A 17,679-nucleotide genomic window follows, 5' to 3' on the forward strand; every position below is an offset into this window, starting at 1 on the left:
TTTCAAGTTTGGTAACATTTCTGACCACAGCACCACAGAATGGATTGACTCCACATTGCAGAAGATGAAAGAGGAGTGAACACATTAATAGGCTAACTCCTGGCATGAGGGGGTTATTCCAGTCAGTTTGGATCTGTATTCCTCAGCGATTAGAAGAATGAGAGGTGATCTAATTCAATTATATCAGATCCTTAGGAGGCTTGAAAGTGTAGATGTTGAGGGCTTCAATTGTGGAAGAGTCACAAACAAAATAGCTACAAAATAGGGGGCTGGTAATTTAAAATTGATCTGCATTAAAATCTCTTCTGTGAGAAGGAAGTGAATCTCTGGAACGGTTTCCCTGCAAGGGTGATGAAGGTGCAGATAGATAAAGATTTGGAAGATCTATGGAGAACTGGCATAGTTGTTGAGCCCAGCACAAATCAGCCATGGTTGAATGGTGGAGCAAGATCAAGGGGCCTGGTGTCCCACATCTGCTCCTATGTTCTTGTGCTCTTGTTCTAGATCAGGGGTCTCCAAACTATGGACCGCGGGCCACATCCGGCCTGCCACGAGATTTTATCCAGCCCACAGCAAGCTCTTAACACGTTCCGTGCGGTGGGCTATTTAGCGGGTTCTGTGGTACCAGGGGAACTTTCACATCTGTTTGCGGTGGGTAAGTGGGTGAGTGGGTGGCATAATTCTCCGTGCTTTTCATCTGCAGTGTATGTAACACACAAAGGTCTTTGCAGCCCACGTGCCGTCGACGATGCTTCAAGCCGTCAATTTCCAGGAGACTGAAGGCAGCTGAAATTCTGCCTTTGCAGTACTGTGCATGGGCAGCACAAGTTTCTTGCTGTGAAAGGAACTCTCTCCCCAATTGGCCCCTTGAACAAGTATTGCCATTCAATAAGATCACGACTGATTCAACTTGTCCCAATGTGCTCCCGTTTTTTCCACCGTTTTTACCCCCACCATCCCGCCACCCCCCATCACCCTCCACCCCCCCCCCCCCCCCCCCCCCCCCCCCCCCCCCCCCCACCCATTAATAATTCACAATGAAGGAGATTTGGAAGCCTTGGGCAAATTGCTTTCTTTATTTTAATTTTTTTGAGCATGAGAAATTCTATGTCCCATCTGCCTTCTTTCAAAATTTGGCAACGCAAAATGGGGGTGCGTTCTCATTGCTGGGAAATATGGTACTTTATTAAGAGATTTGGCTTTTGAAGACTTTATAAAAGTCGACTGACAGCTTACGGAGAGAACAATCTGCACATGCACAGTTTAAGATTTTTTTAAAGCCGACTGACTGTCTACCCTGAGTAATTACTCACGGCATGTGCCTGAGATGTTGGTTTTATACCAAAGATAGACATAAAGTGCTGGTGTAACTCAGCGGGTGAGGCTGCATGTCTGGAGTAAACGGTTGGGTGACATTTCATAGTCTTAGAATCATAGAGTCTTACAGCATGGAAACAGGCCCTTCGGCTCAACTTGCCCACACCAGCCAACATGTTCCAACTACACTAGTCCCTCCCAGCCTGCGTTTGGCCCATATCCTACTAAAACTGTCCTATCCATGTACCTGTCAAAATGTTTCTGAAACATGCCGACGGTGCCTGCCTCAACTATCTCCTCTGGCAGCTCGTTCCATACACCCACCACGTCTCGAATCAGGACCCTTCTTCAAACTGTGTTGCTTTCAGCACTTGGTGTCTATCTTCAGTAATTTCTCTAATTCATTTCATGCAAGGTCAGTAAGAAGAAGCTGTTTTCAATCCTCATCCTCTTTAGCCAAGTGGTTAAATAAACCATTTGCGTCATTAGCATATGGTTTGCTGAGTATATTCCCCCAGGTTGGCAACAGCTTTGTTAAAACTGGACGAATGCTGAAAATAGAAAAAGTATGTGTTGTATTTATTAAACCATTTTCATGCTCCCTGCTCCAGTTAGGCCTCAATTTTTAACACATCAGCTCCCCATGCTGTGCTGATTTTCAGTTAAATCTTTGTACACCCATCTGTCATCTTAATATCTGTTCTGTGTCTATTCATCCGTCATTCTGATCTTCATGCACATTTCAAATTTACTCTCATAATTAAAGGCTGTTCCTGATTTTAATAAGCAGGCTTCCCACTGGCAACAACTATAATTAAACATAGCACATACAAATAGTGAGATTTTCTGCTGTCACTGTGGTGCTTTAGTAGTAAGTTCATGATTGCATGAAATAATCTTGTGAATACATTTCTCAAAGGCTTTAATTTAAATGACGTAACCCAAATATCCTTCTTGATACTTCCTATGCTTTATCAGCGACTATATTTCAAAAGAACTTCAGTAATAATATGGTGCTATGAGTTGGAGAAAGTCTATATATAAATGCAAACCTTCCTTTAATTTGACATTATTCCTGTCACTGAGAGAATTCCAAGGAAATGTATAGTTTTAAAAAAACAGAATTAAAACACGAGACCTAGGCAAATAAATTATGCTCAACACGTGCTCCCTTCTGCATTGCTTCACCTCATCCTATCAATGTATTACCTTTCAAAGTGCCATTAAGAGTAATCTTAAACCTCGCTTCCTTACAATTTTTTCCTTTCATAGCACAGTTTGTGTTCCCTACATGTAGCTTGGGACTTTTAAAGGCACCGACATCAATAAGAAGCTTTTTTTGGAGAACAATCACAAAGCTTGGTAAGACGTCAATAAAGGTTTACATTCTGTTAAACCTGGGGATGTATCATGAGAGAATCTTAGAATCAATTGGTAGAATGAGAATTCGAATCACTGAATGTAAATGCAGTCTGATGGTTAATGCACATTTAGTCTCTGTTTCCATTGTTAATCTTACTGCCAGTTCATTAATGTCCAATTGTGCTACATGATTTGGTCTGTGCTAACTGCCATTGTAATAGTCAATTATGTTTTTGAGATGTGCAGTTTGGAACATTAATAAACCCCATCTGAAACAATCACAGAAATGCCAAGAAAGATGGTTCTCAGGCTGATTAATAAATTAATAATTTATTGAAATTAATATGACAGATATACATTGACGAGGCAAAATGTGTCAAATAATAGGAGCTATGTGTTAGACTCTGTCAGAGAAATTCAATACTACTGCTGCTATTGTGTTGTGGATTAGCAGGAATGACCAGGGATGAGGTTCTGGGATGTAAAGTGAAACTGCGATACTTGCAGTTTCCTTCTTCTTCCCAAAATGTAAAACAGAGATCTTTATGTAAACAACTTGGTGCTGAATTTGTAAAAGCCACGGTTATTTCAGCTCTAAATTACTAGCTGAACAGACCCAGTGCCAGTACATCTGTGTGACCCAGACTTATAGAACATGGCCATCTGGTGGTGCATTTATGTGTCAGCTCCAGTTCAATACATAGCTACAGAGGTTTCTTCATGCAGAATGCTCCATTGGTAATGCCAGCTACGATCACTAAACCTGACTGAGAAGGCTAAGGTGTCAATTCTTCGAACACCCTATGGGGCAACTTGGTGGCGCAGTGGTAGAGTAGCTGCCTTACAGCGCCAGAGACCAGAGTTTCGATCGTGACTATGGGCGCTGCCTGTATGGAGTTTGTACATACTCCTGCGTGGGTTTTTTCCAGGAGCTCCGGTTTCCTCTCACTTTCCAAGGAAGTACAGGTTTGTAAGTTAATTGGCTTTGGTAAACTAACCAAGCTACAAACCTGCATAACACAGCTGCCTTGGTTGTTGCTTAAGGAATGTAAAATCTGAGGCACTATCATCGCTGACACCCCTCCCATCTCTTAGGTTTCATGTTCAAGGTCTTGTGTAAAGACCTGGCACCAGACTGCCATCCTCGGGTTGGCAAGACTCAGTGAACACTCAGTGAATCACAGATTTATACAAGTGTATGAACAGGCATTACTTGCCAATATTAGCAATGTGGGCAATGTGTTTCTAACTTGTAATTTATGAACCTTAGCCTTCTGTAACATGTGTAGTTCAGTAAATAAAATGGCTGACCCAAGGAGCCAAATATAGAGGATCAATACAAAAATGAGTTTTGTTAATTTTACTTACATTTTTGTGCGGCACATCTAATCTACTAAGACAGACACAAAGTGCTGGAGTAATTCAACGCGTCAGGCAGCATCGCTGCCCATCCTTTACCCCCGGAGATGCTGCCTGACCCGCTGAGTTACTCCAGCATTTTGTGTCAATCTTTGGTATAAACCAGCATCTACAGTTCCTTGTTTCTACTTCTAATTTATTTTGTAGCTTATTAAATGGACTGTTATTTTGTGTAAAAGATTGCTACTAAAGAAACGGATAATGTTTCAATTGAAAAGTCTATTCTTTAAGTTTGTAACTGCAGACCTCAAACAAATAGTGAAAAAAGTGAGGCAATTTTTGAAGTAAAATATTTCCTTTTGCATAAAGCCTTTTCAATCAACCCATTAGCAATTCTCATTATTGCTGGTATTGCATACTTAATGTTACACAAGATGGAAAAGAAATGAAATGCAATGGTGAATTGAAACTACAGTGTATTCATAGCACAGTTACTTTAGGCTTGTTTAGTGGAGCCAGCTTAATGCATTTGTCTTCGGTATTGGTAATCTTCCACTAATGTTCTTCTTTCAACATGATTTTAACATTCATTAACCAATGGGATATTTGTGCAGAACATAATTAACTTATAATATTATGCCTCCAACTCTATATATTGTTTGGCTCAATGTTAATGATGGCATTGTTCCATACCACTCAGCTAAGATTTGGGCTCTTTATAAACAACACCACAAAGGTAAGCAAAATATCAACGTTGCTTTTGTAACTATCCTGCTCTCTGCGCCTTGACTATGTTTACCCTAACTGGAGTCCGAGAACTAGTGCAAGAGGAGCTACCTACAATGGTGTAGCAGGTCGAAGAGGTCCAGACTGAAATGTAACTTTCATAGAATATGATTCGGTATGGGGAAGCCCAGGGAAAATATGGAAAGGAAATCTCCTGCAATGGCAGATGATGAACCCTTTTGTAATTCATCCTGGGATGTAAAGCAAGGATGTATCACAGTACCATCCACAGAACAGATTGGCAGTGTTTATCAAAGTTTTGTTTAGTTTAGTTTAGTTTAGAGGTACAACATGGAAACAGGCCCTTCAGCCCACCGAGTCCACGCTGACCATCAATCCCTGTACACTAACACTACCCGACACACACTAGGGACAATTTACAATTTTACCAAGCCAATTAATCTACAAATCTGTACTTCTTTGGAGTGTGGGATGAAGCTGGAGCTCCCGGAGAAAACCCACGCAATTCTCAGGAAGAACGTACAAACTATGTACAGACCGCACCCATAGTCAGGATCGAACCTGGGTCTCTGGAGCTGTGAGGCAACAACTCTACTGCTGCGCCACTATGCCATTCTAAGATATTTACTTTTAGTAATTAATGCATACCTTGCTTGGTGAATTTTTAAAACTAAGTTTACTTGGGGGTTCATTAGCAAGAAAACTGGCTTAGGAAATATATTCTGAACTAATTGATGTATGTGGAAACTTAGTGCTTGTCAAAACCAAATCAGATGAAGTAGCTGCTATTAAAAGTACAGAACTGACAGAGGGACACATCCAGCTAATGGTGCCTGTAATTAAAAAAAGACAGGTATTGAAAATATAATCTTCATACTCCACCAATTCCCAAAATGTACCATGTATTCTGTGCTCAGTTGAAGGTTATACCTGTCACTTCCACCTACAATTGGTAAAGAGCCCAGTAGATTATGAAAGCAGCCAGGTGTTCCAAGGAGAATGTGGGATTAAATGAATGTGGGAACTACCTGCATCAGCCTCCGTATCCTTCATTGCTATCAGAATACTCTATGGCAGGCATAGGGAGTGTGCTTTAAGGGCTAACAGCTTCTTTTGGTGGGCAGAGTGTTTAGTGCTGTATGAAATTGCGATGGGTGTCCCATCAGGACCTATGTTGCATTTATCTGCTTGTTTCTCAGCATCATCCTTTGTAACACTATTTCACACTGGATTCTGGCAGATTTAGCAAAAGTTGTGTCATGGTGTCATAGAGCATTCGGTGTGTAAACCGGCCCTTCTGCCCAACTTGCCCACACTGGCCAACATGTCCCATCTACACTAGTCCCACCAGCCTGCATTTGGCCCATGTCCCTCTAAACCTGTCCTGTCTATGTACCTGCCTAAATATCCCATTAAACCTGTCCTATCCATGCACCTGTCTTAAAAGTTGCGATTTCTGCCTCAGCTACCTCCTTCTGCAGCTCGTTCCATACACCCACCACCTTTTGCGTGAAAAAGTTACCCCCCAGGTTCCTATTAAATCTTTCCCTCCTCACCTTAAACTTAAGTTATCTGGTTCTCGATTCCCCTACTCTGGGAAAGAGATACTGAGAATCAGCCTGACCTGTTCCTTTCATGATTTTGTAGACCTCTATAAGATTCTCATCCTCCTGCGCTCCAAGGAATAGAGTCCTAGCCTGCTCATCCTCTCCCTATGGCTCAGGCCCTTGAGTCCTGGCAACATCCTCGTAAATCATCTTTGCGCCCTTTCCAGCTTGACAACATCTTTCTTACAATATGGTGCCCAAAACTGAACACAATACTTCAAATGCGGCCTCACCAATTGCAACACACAAGTGCAACCTCAGGAGGGAAGCTAAATGAGACAGTGCTATCAAAGCCATGTTTCACTATACCAAAAATGTAAAACCCATTTGCATTATTATTTGATCTACATGGTTCTAATCCTTACTTTCTGCTTACCAGCACCTCCTATGACTTCAAGCTCTTGAGCCACTGGCTTTTTCCTGGTGAATCAGTGAATGAGACATTTACAATTATGATGTTTCCATTTTTTTCTTTCTCATACTTTAAAATACTTCTGCATGAGTGCAGGCTCATCCACGTGAGAGTGGAATTTGGAAATGTTCGACTTACTTTTGATTAATTACTTCACTAAGTTGCTACTTGCATTTTATGAATCTGTTTACTGAACCAGTGAATACATTTATCAAGCATGGTCTGCATTACTGTATTCCAGTTGCCCTCTACTGAAGTGTGGTTGAGAAACCATCTTACCCCTCTCCAAAAAATGCAGACCCACCAACCCCCACACCCAAAGGGTCAAATTCCACAAGTTCTTGAAGCTGGCCTTGTTAGAATTACATGCCTGGTCCTGCTGCTTCTGCAGTCAAGCTGATCATTTGTCTCTCCTTTCTATTGTGTATATTTCCTGAGGCAATACATCCTCATGTACTTTGGTGGGGGAGAGAAGAGTGGAACTAGTTACAATGTCTAGAGGGATTGGGGCAGGGGAGGGGTAGCTGTGAGGCTACCCCCATTGTGCCCTCTATTTCCCCTACCCCCATCCAGCTCCCATTAACCTCCCTCATTCCTCCCTCTCGCTTGTTCTACATTTTCATTACTCAGCTTTGTTTCTCATTCGATTCCTCCATTTGCAACCATTTTTCTTTTGCATATCAATTCCAATCTTTCTAACTAACTCTACCCTTCTCTACCCTATCTAACTCATTTGCCAATCAACCTGTCCTTACCTGCATCCACCTATCACTAACCAGAAGGGTCTCGACCCAAAATGCCACCCATTCCTCTCCAGAGATGTTGCCTGTCCCGCTGAGTTACTCCAGTATTTTGTGTCGATCACCAACCAGCTCTGTTTCCCTCCCTCCACCCCTTCTTTTCTCCTCTTGCTATGAACTCTCTCCCTCCCCCATCCTAGTTACTCCAGCATTTTGTGTCTATCTTAGGTGTAAATCAGCATCTGCAGTCTGAAGAAAGGCCTCGACCCGAAACGTCGCCTATTCCTTCTCTGCAGAGATGCTGCCTCACCCGCTGAGTAACTCAAGCATTTTGTGTCGATCTTCAGTTCCTTCCTACACATCTCAACTTCTATAATTAAAACCTTAACCGATGAAGGCCAGTGAGGCAAAGGTCTTCTTGACCTCCCTACCTAACTGTGACACCACTTTCAAGGAACTATATGCCTGCAGTCCTAGATTCCTCTGTTCTACAAAACTCACCAGAGCCCAGCCATTGACTGTGAAGGTCATGCACTGGTTTGACATCCCAAAATGTCACATCTCGCACTTATCTGCTTTAAGCGCCATTAATCATTCTTCAAACCACTTGCCCAAGTGATCAAGATCCTGTTGTCATTTTGATAACCATCTTCGCCATCTACAAGACCACCCACTTTAGTTTTATCTGCAAATTTTTCATGTTCTCTCCGGGACCACATGGGTTTCTGCTGGTGCTCCAGTTTTCTCCCATATTCCAAAGACAATATTAGGCAGGTAAATTAGCCACTGTAAATTGCCTCAAGTATAAGATGACTGATGGGATAATTGGTGGGGAAGGTCAGGTTGTGATGGGCTGATGAAAGAGAATAGGTTACAGGGGAGTATGTGCATGGAATATGATTGGTGTAAATACACTGAGACCTGACACAAATCTGATGGGCTGAATGGTTTCCTATCATGTCACAAGGAAGCATGATATTGAGGAGGATAATGCGAGACATCTGTGGAAGTGTGGGATGCAGTCCAGACCATCACACAAATCAACCTCCCTTTTATTGACTCCATTTATACCTCATGCTGCCTCGGCAAGGCCAGCAGCATAATAAACATTGGTTGTAGGAGTAGGCCATTCGACCCTTCAAGGGCTCAAGTGATCATCATCTACACAGTGTGATTTTCTGTCTGTTGTGATACTCCATCAATTGCCTTACTACAATAAGGCATGGTGGCATAGTGGTAGAGTTGCTACCTTACAGCGTTTGCAGTGCTGGAGACCCGGGTTAAATCCCGACTACGAGTGCTGTCTGTACGGAGTTTGTATGTTCTCCCCGTGGCCACGTGGGTTTTCTCCGAGATCTTCAGTTTCCTCCCAAACTCTAAAAACATACAGGTTTGTGTGTTAATTGGCTTGGTTATAAATGTAATATAAATGGCCCTAGTGTGTGTAGGGGAGTGTTAATGTGTGGGGATTTCTGGTCGGCACGGACTCGGTGAGCTGAAGGGCCTGTTTCCACGCTGTATCTTTAAACTAAACTAAACTAAACATAAGATGGTGTTCAATATTCTTTCCCACTAAACATTTCTGCAAATCAGTACTTTTATCGGAATCAGAATGTATCCACAAGAGGTGGTCCCCAAGGAGTTCCCAAATGGTATCCTATAACTATCCTTTTCAGATTGTAAATATTCTGCTTTTTCCCACCATCTACTTGTATGTTTAGGTCAATTTTATCTCTGAAGTATCATTTTGCTATTCATTCCTTGGCTTTTTACTTCCATCTTGATATTTGATCTGAAGATGCCAGATCTATTTGAAGAGTTAGATCTATTGCATTTTCCCTATTTACTTTGTGTATAAAAATAATATTTGTGAAACCTCCAATGGCTTACCTAATGTTCGAATCTTGCTTTTCTGTCAAGTGCTTTATCAAGTCATTCCTTGACTCTGTATCAAAATCGTTTCGTGTAATGCTGAACATAATTTCCTTTGTTTGGCAAGATGGCCATTCCTACAAAAAAGAATTGTCTCTCAGAGTTGTTCCCTGGAGATGAAGAAATAAATGAGTTTATCAAGAGTTTAAAGTTTTCACAAAGCAATCAAAAGAAAACACTCTATCACGTTCTTCACTGACACTGAGCAGTTTCAGATTGGTTGAAAGTTCCAAGGAATCAATCACGATGTACAAAGAGAGAGTGAAGTCAGCCACATACTATTGGACATTTTGCTTGTCTGACTAATCTGTCTCTGAGCTACTCTAATTAAATAAATAGCTGGAGGCCAAAACCGAACTCTGCATTTTTCATGAAGGATTTTCATCTCTTCATCAAAAACCTTCTAACAGTGGCATCACAGGTTGTATATTTTGAAGCAAAATTTCAACCTATTCAAAGCTTTTATAATGAAAATGATGATGATTCAATTTATTGTCATTGTCAGTGTACAGTACAGAGACAACGAAATGCATTTTTAGCATCTCCCTTGAAAGGGAGACACAGGGCGTCGCGGTGTGCCCGCGCCTGCCGCCGTAACATTCCATTACAGGCAAAGGTGGGTGAAGTGTCTTGCCCAAGGACACAACGACAGTATGCACTCCAAGCGGGATTTGAACCGGCTACCTTCCGGTCACCAGCCGAACTCTTAGCCCATTGTGCTATCTGTCGTCCTAGGCCTCTGCTTTCCACACCAGCATCCAGTTAACTGACCTGCAGCTTTGTCAGTTGGGAGTATGAGAAGATACACCATCCATTTATGTACTGTGGGCCCCCTTCCTTGCTCCAGTGAACTTTCCATGTTAAGGATTACATTCATAGTTCAGATGGATTCACTGGCATCAAATGGGCATTCTGCCGACAAAAGAGAGCTAAAGTTTGGTACATGACACTGCCACCTTCCTCTTTACCCCTCCAACACCCTTTCTCTTACACCAGCCTTGCCATCTAGTTTCTCTAGTTTATTTTTCTCACCCCATCTACACACACCCAAAGACACACAACCCATGCACAACACATGCATACAACACTAGCGTGTACACACAAACACTTTGTCACTTCTTCAAAATATTCAATTAAATTTGTAACACCAACCGCTAACAAAGGCTAGCTGACTGCCCCGAATTAGCCAATTCTCTTCCAAATGCGAGTAAGTCCTATCCCTGAAATTTCTCTCCAACAGTTTTCCTCCCCACTGCTGTAAAGCTCTCCACGATTATCCTTATTTCCTTTCTTAACGACAAAACAGTATGTCTACTCTCCACTTCTCCACCGTGTCTGTGCCAACTGGCGATCACCCAGACCGCTAAAGCTATCCTACACACTAGGGACAATTTCACAACTCATTGAAGCCAATTAACACACAAACTTTTACACCTTTGGAGTGTGGGCGGAAACCAGGGCATCCGGAGAAAACACGCGGTCACAGGGATAAGGTACAAACACTGTACAGACAGCACCAGTAGTGAGGATCAAACCTAGGTACCTGGCGCTGTAAGGCAGGAACTCCGCACCGCTGCACCATAGTGCCTGCTGTCTCTCTTTATCTTCCCTTAATCACAGACATTAACTTTCTCATATACCTCAAATCGGTATATGATCATAGAAACATAGAAACATAGAAAATAGGTGCAGGAGTTGGCCATTCGGCCCTTTGAGCCTGCACCGCCATTCAATATGATCATGGTTGATCATCCAACTCAGTATCCTGTACCTGCCTTCTCTCCATACCCCCTGATCCCTTTAGCCACAAGGGCCACATCTAACTCCCTCTTAAATATAGCTCATAGATCTCAATATAGATCTCAAATACCTCCCCAACTCTCGCCACTTTTCTACAACTTAATATCTATAGTTTATTTTCTAACTTTTACTCGCTTTGATGGAGTATCGTCAGCAGGAAATGTTTTCTCCTATTTTCTCGCCACCGTTTGCCGACTGACCTGCTGAGTCTCTACGGCATTTTATGTTTACGTTTCTGATTTTGAATTAGTTTGTTTTAAAAATAATTTTGTTAGGCTGCAAATTGATGAGATATAGTTTGCTTTGTTCCTCGCAAGCACATCACTTGTACAATGGTTGCAACTCAATGCAACATCTGTGAATTTAGTCAACAGCTGCTGGTGGTTAAGATGAAGTTTCACTTATGTAAGGCATAATTGTCGTGGTTCCTCCTTGCCATGCTTGATTTACAATTCTGCCTTTCATAACATTTTACATTCCTTTGTTATTCTTATCAGTCTCTAACTACTTCCATTAACCCAGCAACCACTCCATATCACCAAGGCAACCCTGGCCTCACCCTATTGCCGATATTCTCTCCGTCCTATACATCCCACACCCCATCTTCAATGAAACTTCAAACCAACTTGTTTTTCTCACTTTCCCAGTTCTAATGAAATATCTTCAACCAGAAACGATAACTGTTTCTCTTTCCGCAGATGCCGCCTGATCTGCCGAGTGTTTCCTGTTTTTTTTTCTGTTTTTATTTTCTTATCCCATAACAAGAGGGCATGTGAGGAAGGACTTTTAACAATGTGTGAAGGGTAAGTGTTTTTATTACACTCATGAAGCATGGGCTACGGAACCGGGGAGTCTGGGGGGGCTGCAGCCTACCCCACCTTTTTGGCTAGACATATTTCAGTGTCTCCGGCTTGGGATGAGGCATAGCTGTGCACTGTGCAGCCTGGTCGTGGGTGTTGGAAAGCTGGGGCGGAGGGAGGGATGGAAGAAGAAGCAACGGCGGGGGCAGATGCAGATGGGGAGCCGGGGCTGGCAGATGTTTGCGGGGCTGGCGAGCCGCTCGCTGCAGCTCCAGCCATGGAGCAGCCTCAGTGTAAGAGTCCCGGGCCGTCAGAGGTGGCCGGGCCTCGGGTCGAAAGTGAGGGGGAAGCAATGCACCGCTGCCGTGAGAGTCCCTGCGCCAAATTCACCCTGGTGACCAGCATGGACCAGGGTGTGGCTCGGTGCACCCTGGAGGACAACCAGTGGCTACTGGAAGTAGGTACCAAGCACTGGGTAGAAGCAGTGGAAGATAGTGGCCTTCAAATGGAGGTGGTTGGAGAAAGCATCCTGCTTGCCTGCCACATTTTCACTCTTACTGTAACTGCAGGAAAAAGGTTCCCAATGTTGGGGAAGTCCAGAAACAGGGGTCACAGTTTAAGAATAAGGAGTAGGCCATTTAGAACTGAAATGAGGAAAAACCTCTTCATCTAGAGAGTTGTGAATCTATGGAATTATCTGCCACAGAAGGCAGTGGAGGCCAATTTACTGGATGTTTTCAAGAGACATTTAGCACTTGGGGCTAGTAAAATCAAGGGTTATGGGGTAAAAACAGGAAAGGGGCACTGATTTTAGATGATCAGCCATGATCATATCGAATGGTGGTGCTGGATCAAAGGGTCGAATGGCCTATTCCTGCACTTTTCTATGTTTCTATGTGACTTGCTCATGCTTGAGTATATGGCAATAAATCTTGAACCCTTGATTTTGAAGCATTCACACATGGTGGAGGTATAATGTAGTCATAGAGTGATACAGCGTGGAAAGGCCCTTCGGTCCAACATGCCCATACCCGTCAACATGTCCCAGCTACACTACCTGCTTTTGGTCAATATCCCTCCAAATCGGTCCTATCCATGTATCAGTCTAACTGTTTCTTAAATGTTGGGATAGTCCCTGCCTCAACTATCTCCTCTGGCAGCTTGTTCCATACACCCACCACCCTTTGTGTGGAAAAGTTACCCCTCAGATTCCTAAAAAATATTTTCCCCTTAAATCTGTCCCCTGGTCCTCGATTTGCCTACTCTGGTCAAGGGACTCATTGCATTGAAATGTATATTTCTATTGCATTTTAGATTTCTCGAAAGTCTTACTTTTAATAAAGTAATATTTCCACAAACATATACCCCCTTTATTAATGTCATGGTTTGATGATTCTAAATTCAAATCAAAATGAAATATATGTCAAAAGGAGAACGCATACTTTCAAAATACTCAGATATTTTTCCCCAAGCTAAACATCATTTGTATGAATGCAAATGTTATGATTATTTCTTGTCCCTTCTTCCAACTGCAAACAAAAAAAAATAGCACTTGAAATTCTAACATATTTAAAAGTTTTTTGTCAAATTTTCTGTACCGTGGAAGGCACTGGCGTCGATCCGAGGGGGTGGGGAGTTGCGGGATTTACCCCCCCCCACCCACGTTTTGAGGTGGGGGATGGCCTGTAATACTATCCCCCAGTTTTTGTAGGTCGAGCAATAACAAAAATAATAATCACCTGCTGCTATCTGTCATGTGGGTCCTACATTATCTTTCAATGAAAAAACATTGAAATCATACTACAATGCACTAAAACATGATTTCAATGCATCAAATTTCAAAAAGTCCCTGCTGTGGGAGTGGGAGCTCCTCCCACACCCTCTCCCCCTCTCGGTTGCTCCGTTTCCTTGCCAGGTACCCACGAGGCCGGTGATCAGTGATCAGTGATCACTCCCCCACCCCCCCCCCCCCCCCCCTCACCCCCCCCCCCCCCCCCCCCCCCACTTTCAAAAACGCTCTGTGCCCCCTGTGAAGTAGTTGATATCAGGAATGTGCTTCCAGCAGAGGTGGTGGAATCAGATGCAATTACTATGTTTAAAAAGCATTTAGACTGCCACTTAAACAGGCAAAGCATAGAAGGATATGATCCTCATGCAGGCTAATGTGATTGACGGAGATGGTAAAAAATGGTTGGCATGGACTTACTGGACAGAAGGCCCCATTTCAGATTTCCAATGTCAGAATTTTTTGACATTCATCTTTGTAATTGCTCCAGTCAGCTGACTGAGGTTTTGCTTGTTCATTTGTTTCCTTTCCACCACTAAAGCTATCCAGTTGCTTTGGATCCTCCTGGTATTAGTTAAACATTTGTAAGTTGGCAGTGGTGTGGAAACCTCCTTCTGCTCATTGCCTATCATAGTATAGCTTGCCCCAGACTGGTTACATGAGGTCATTTTCAAGCTGAATAAGAAAAATTGGCTTGGAGTTCAATTATGTCTCTGGAAAAACTTTTGCTCTCTATAAATTGCTTTGAATTCTTGTGATTTCAATAACTTTGCTTTCCACGGTAAATAATTTATACTGAGCAAAAATTGACTCGCGTATCACTTCAGCTCCCGTAGTTAAAGAGTCACTGGAAAAAAGGCAAAAACACGATAAATTAAGCTGCAGGTTGGCAACAGACTATACATTAAGTTAATCTGTTAATTATTTCACTGTAAAACACACAACTCAGCTACAAAGAGCACTTCATGTCTTTAAAACCAGAGCCCATTCACGCTAGTTCCAGGCTTACAGCAGTGAATACTTGACCCCTCCATTCTTCAGTATTTCCCCGGCACACATCCAAATAGCAATTATACCAAGTGTTTGAAGCTCAGTGGAGTTCTAATTTAGTGTCTGGCTGCTACTGCCTCCTTGTTAAGGTTGACATTTATCAGCTTCAATTTTGTCAGGAAATGGTACAGTTCATAATGAATCCTAGTCTCTTTGTGACCTCAAACTTATTGACCTGAAACCTGCTTCAGTCAGAAAGTTGAATCAGTACATCATCATCGCCGTCAGATCCCTCTTCATGAACAATTTATAGCTGGTGCCGCCCATATTTTACACAGGGCCAAGTTTGAAAGCTCTTAATTTACTTGAACATGCAATGTACTTTGTGTAAGAGGGAACTGCAGATGCTGGTTTAAACCAAAGATGTACTTTCCTAAAAAGGAATGAATGGGCAATCAATTCAACATGCCATAAGTCGCTGAGATGCAATGCCAGTAATTCTTAAAAAAGCCACATGCAAATCCAAATTGATCATTTGGAATTAAAACATTATAATGCAATTATAGATGTAACACTTTACCTGAAGCTATTATGTGTGATTTCAGCCCGTTCTTTCGGGCAGTACTGTGGCGTTGCAGTAGAGTTGCTGCCTTACAGCACCAGAGACCCTGGTTCGATCCTGACTACGGGTGTTGGTCTGTTCGGAATTTGTACATTCTCCACGTGACTGCATGGGTTTTCTCTGGGATCTCCAGTTTCCTCCCGCACTCCAAAAACGAACAGGTTTGCAGGCTCATTGGCTTGGTAAAATTGTAAGTTGTACCTTGTGTGTGTGTAGGATAGTGTTAGAGTGCGGGGATCATTGATCGGCGCAGACTTGGTGGGCCGAAGGGCTTGTTTCTGTGCTGTATCTCTAAACAAAACTAAACTCCTTCAGGGATATTAATAGGCAGCTTCGCTAAAACTTGTGAGCTCAATGTCATCCTTATTTCCTCACAAGCATGGAGTAAGATAATGATTCATCCAGGCTGAGGTCATATATCACTGAAGATTCATCCCACAGTTTGCTTGTTCAGCACTTACAGCAAACCCTTGAATTATAGTGAGCTTGCTGATAATATGAGAAAGTCTGTGGGGATCTCAAACTGTTTACAAATAAATTTGTTTGGGAAGCGATTGCCAATTTGGAGGGAGACTCTCAAAGAAGAATCAACAATTTGTTCTGGTCTAACCACATTGAAGCTTAAGCCAAGAAAGCACAACGCCAGAATGCTAAGAATTTTTTGGCATATCTCCAGTGACTGTTACCAATTTTTAAAGCCACACCAAAAATATATATCCCGTCCAGATGCATCGCAACTTGGTACAGCAAATGCTCTGCTCAAGACCACGTTAAATTGCATACGGTTGTGGCCGCAACCCAGTTGGTCATGCAAACCAACAGCCCCACTCCCCATAAACTCCATTTATACTTCACAGTAAAGTAGGCAACATAATCGGGAAAGCAGCCAACATAATCAAGGATGTCACACACCTTGGTCAGTCCCTCTTTTTCCCTCTCCCATCGGACATAAGATACAAACGCTTGAAAGTATGTACCCCAAGATTCATGAAGACTGGAACAAACCTGAGACCATCAGTACCACCGCTCGGTCAAGACTGGGCTGCCAGGAAGCTCCACTACTGAGGCTAATGAGTGGCTGGGGTAAGCCGAGATAAGCTGAATCATCAGTGCCTCTTCCCACCCAAGGCCAATGGGGGACTGCACACACACGCACGCTCACACACACAGACACACGCACACATACATGCACAAACACACACACATACACACACACACTCATGCATGCACGAATACACACATATGCACACATACACGCACGCACACGCACACATACGCACATGCGCATACACACGCACACACGCACACCTGCACGCACGCACACATACATGCATGAACACACACATACACACATGAGTATACATACACACACGCGCATACCTACATGCACACACACACACGCACAAACATACACACACACACATACGCATACACATACACATACACAAACAAACACACAAACACTAGCGTTTTAACTATGCCCTTTAACCGTGCCTTTTAACTGTGTGGCTAATTGAAAAGTGTGGCTATTGACTGTGTCTTTAATCTGCTTTATTTTAAAATGTGTTTTGCTTTTTAAATGTGATTTGCGTTTTAAATATGGCTTGCTGTGCAACAGTTTTTGGAAGGAAAAAATGTGTATAAACGTTTTATTAGATCAGGACTGTGTTTAATGCAAAATTCCGTGAGTTCCGCTTAGTGGTGGTGCTGATTGCGTCATTTCCGGTGAGTTCAGAGGTGGTGCCTAGTGCGGAAGGCCCAGAGTGGAGATCCCTGAACCGTCCCTGAACCGTTTGAGTAATTCAAAAGAGATTACTGCCATACATATGGTGAGTGTGTGTGTGTTTATTGAAAGTTATTTAAAGCACGTTTTTGCAGTAGCAGCAGCTCTAGAGGAGTGATTCATAATAAAAAAGACTTTAAACATATGAATCATTTGGTTTAGACACACCTGTGTTCCTATTTTCAAACTACTTACATAGAGTATATGGTTAGTAACAGGATTCAGTATGCTTACCACGTCCTGAAGTTACTTGGCATTTTAGTATTGGTGCTGTGTCTGAGTGTGTGTCTGTGTATGTGCCTGTGTGTGTGTGTGTGCGTGTGTGTCTGTGTATGTGCCTGTGTGTGTGTGTGTGTGTGTGTGTGTGTGTGTGTGTATGTGTCTGTGTGTGTGTGTGTGTGTGTGTGTGTGTGTGTGTGTGT

This window comes from Leucoraja erinacea, chromosome 16 (assembly GCF_028641065.1).
Source record: "Leucoraja erinacea ecotype New England chromosome 16, Leri_hhj_1, whole genome shotgun sequence".
Taxonomy (NCBI): domain Eukaryota; kingdom Metazoa; phylum Chordata; class Chondrichthyes; order Rajiformes; family Rajidae; genus Leucoraja; species Leucoraja erinaceus.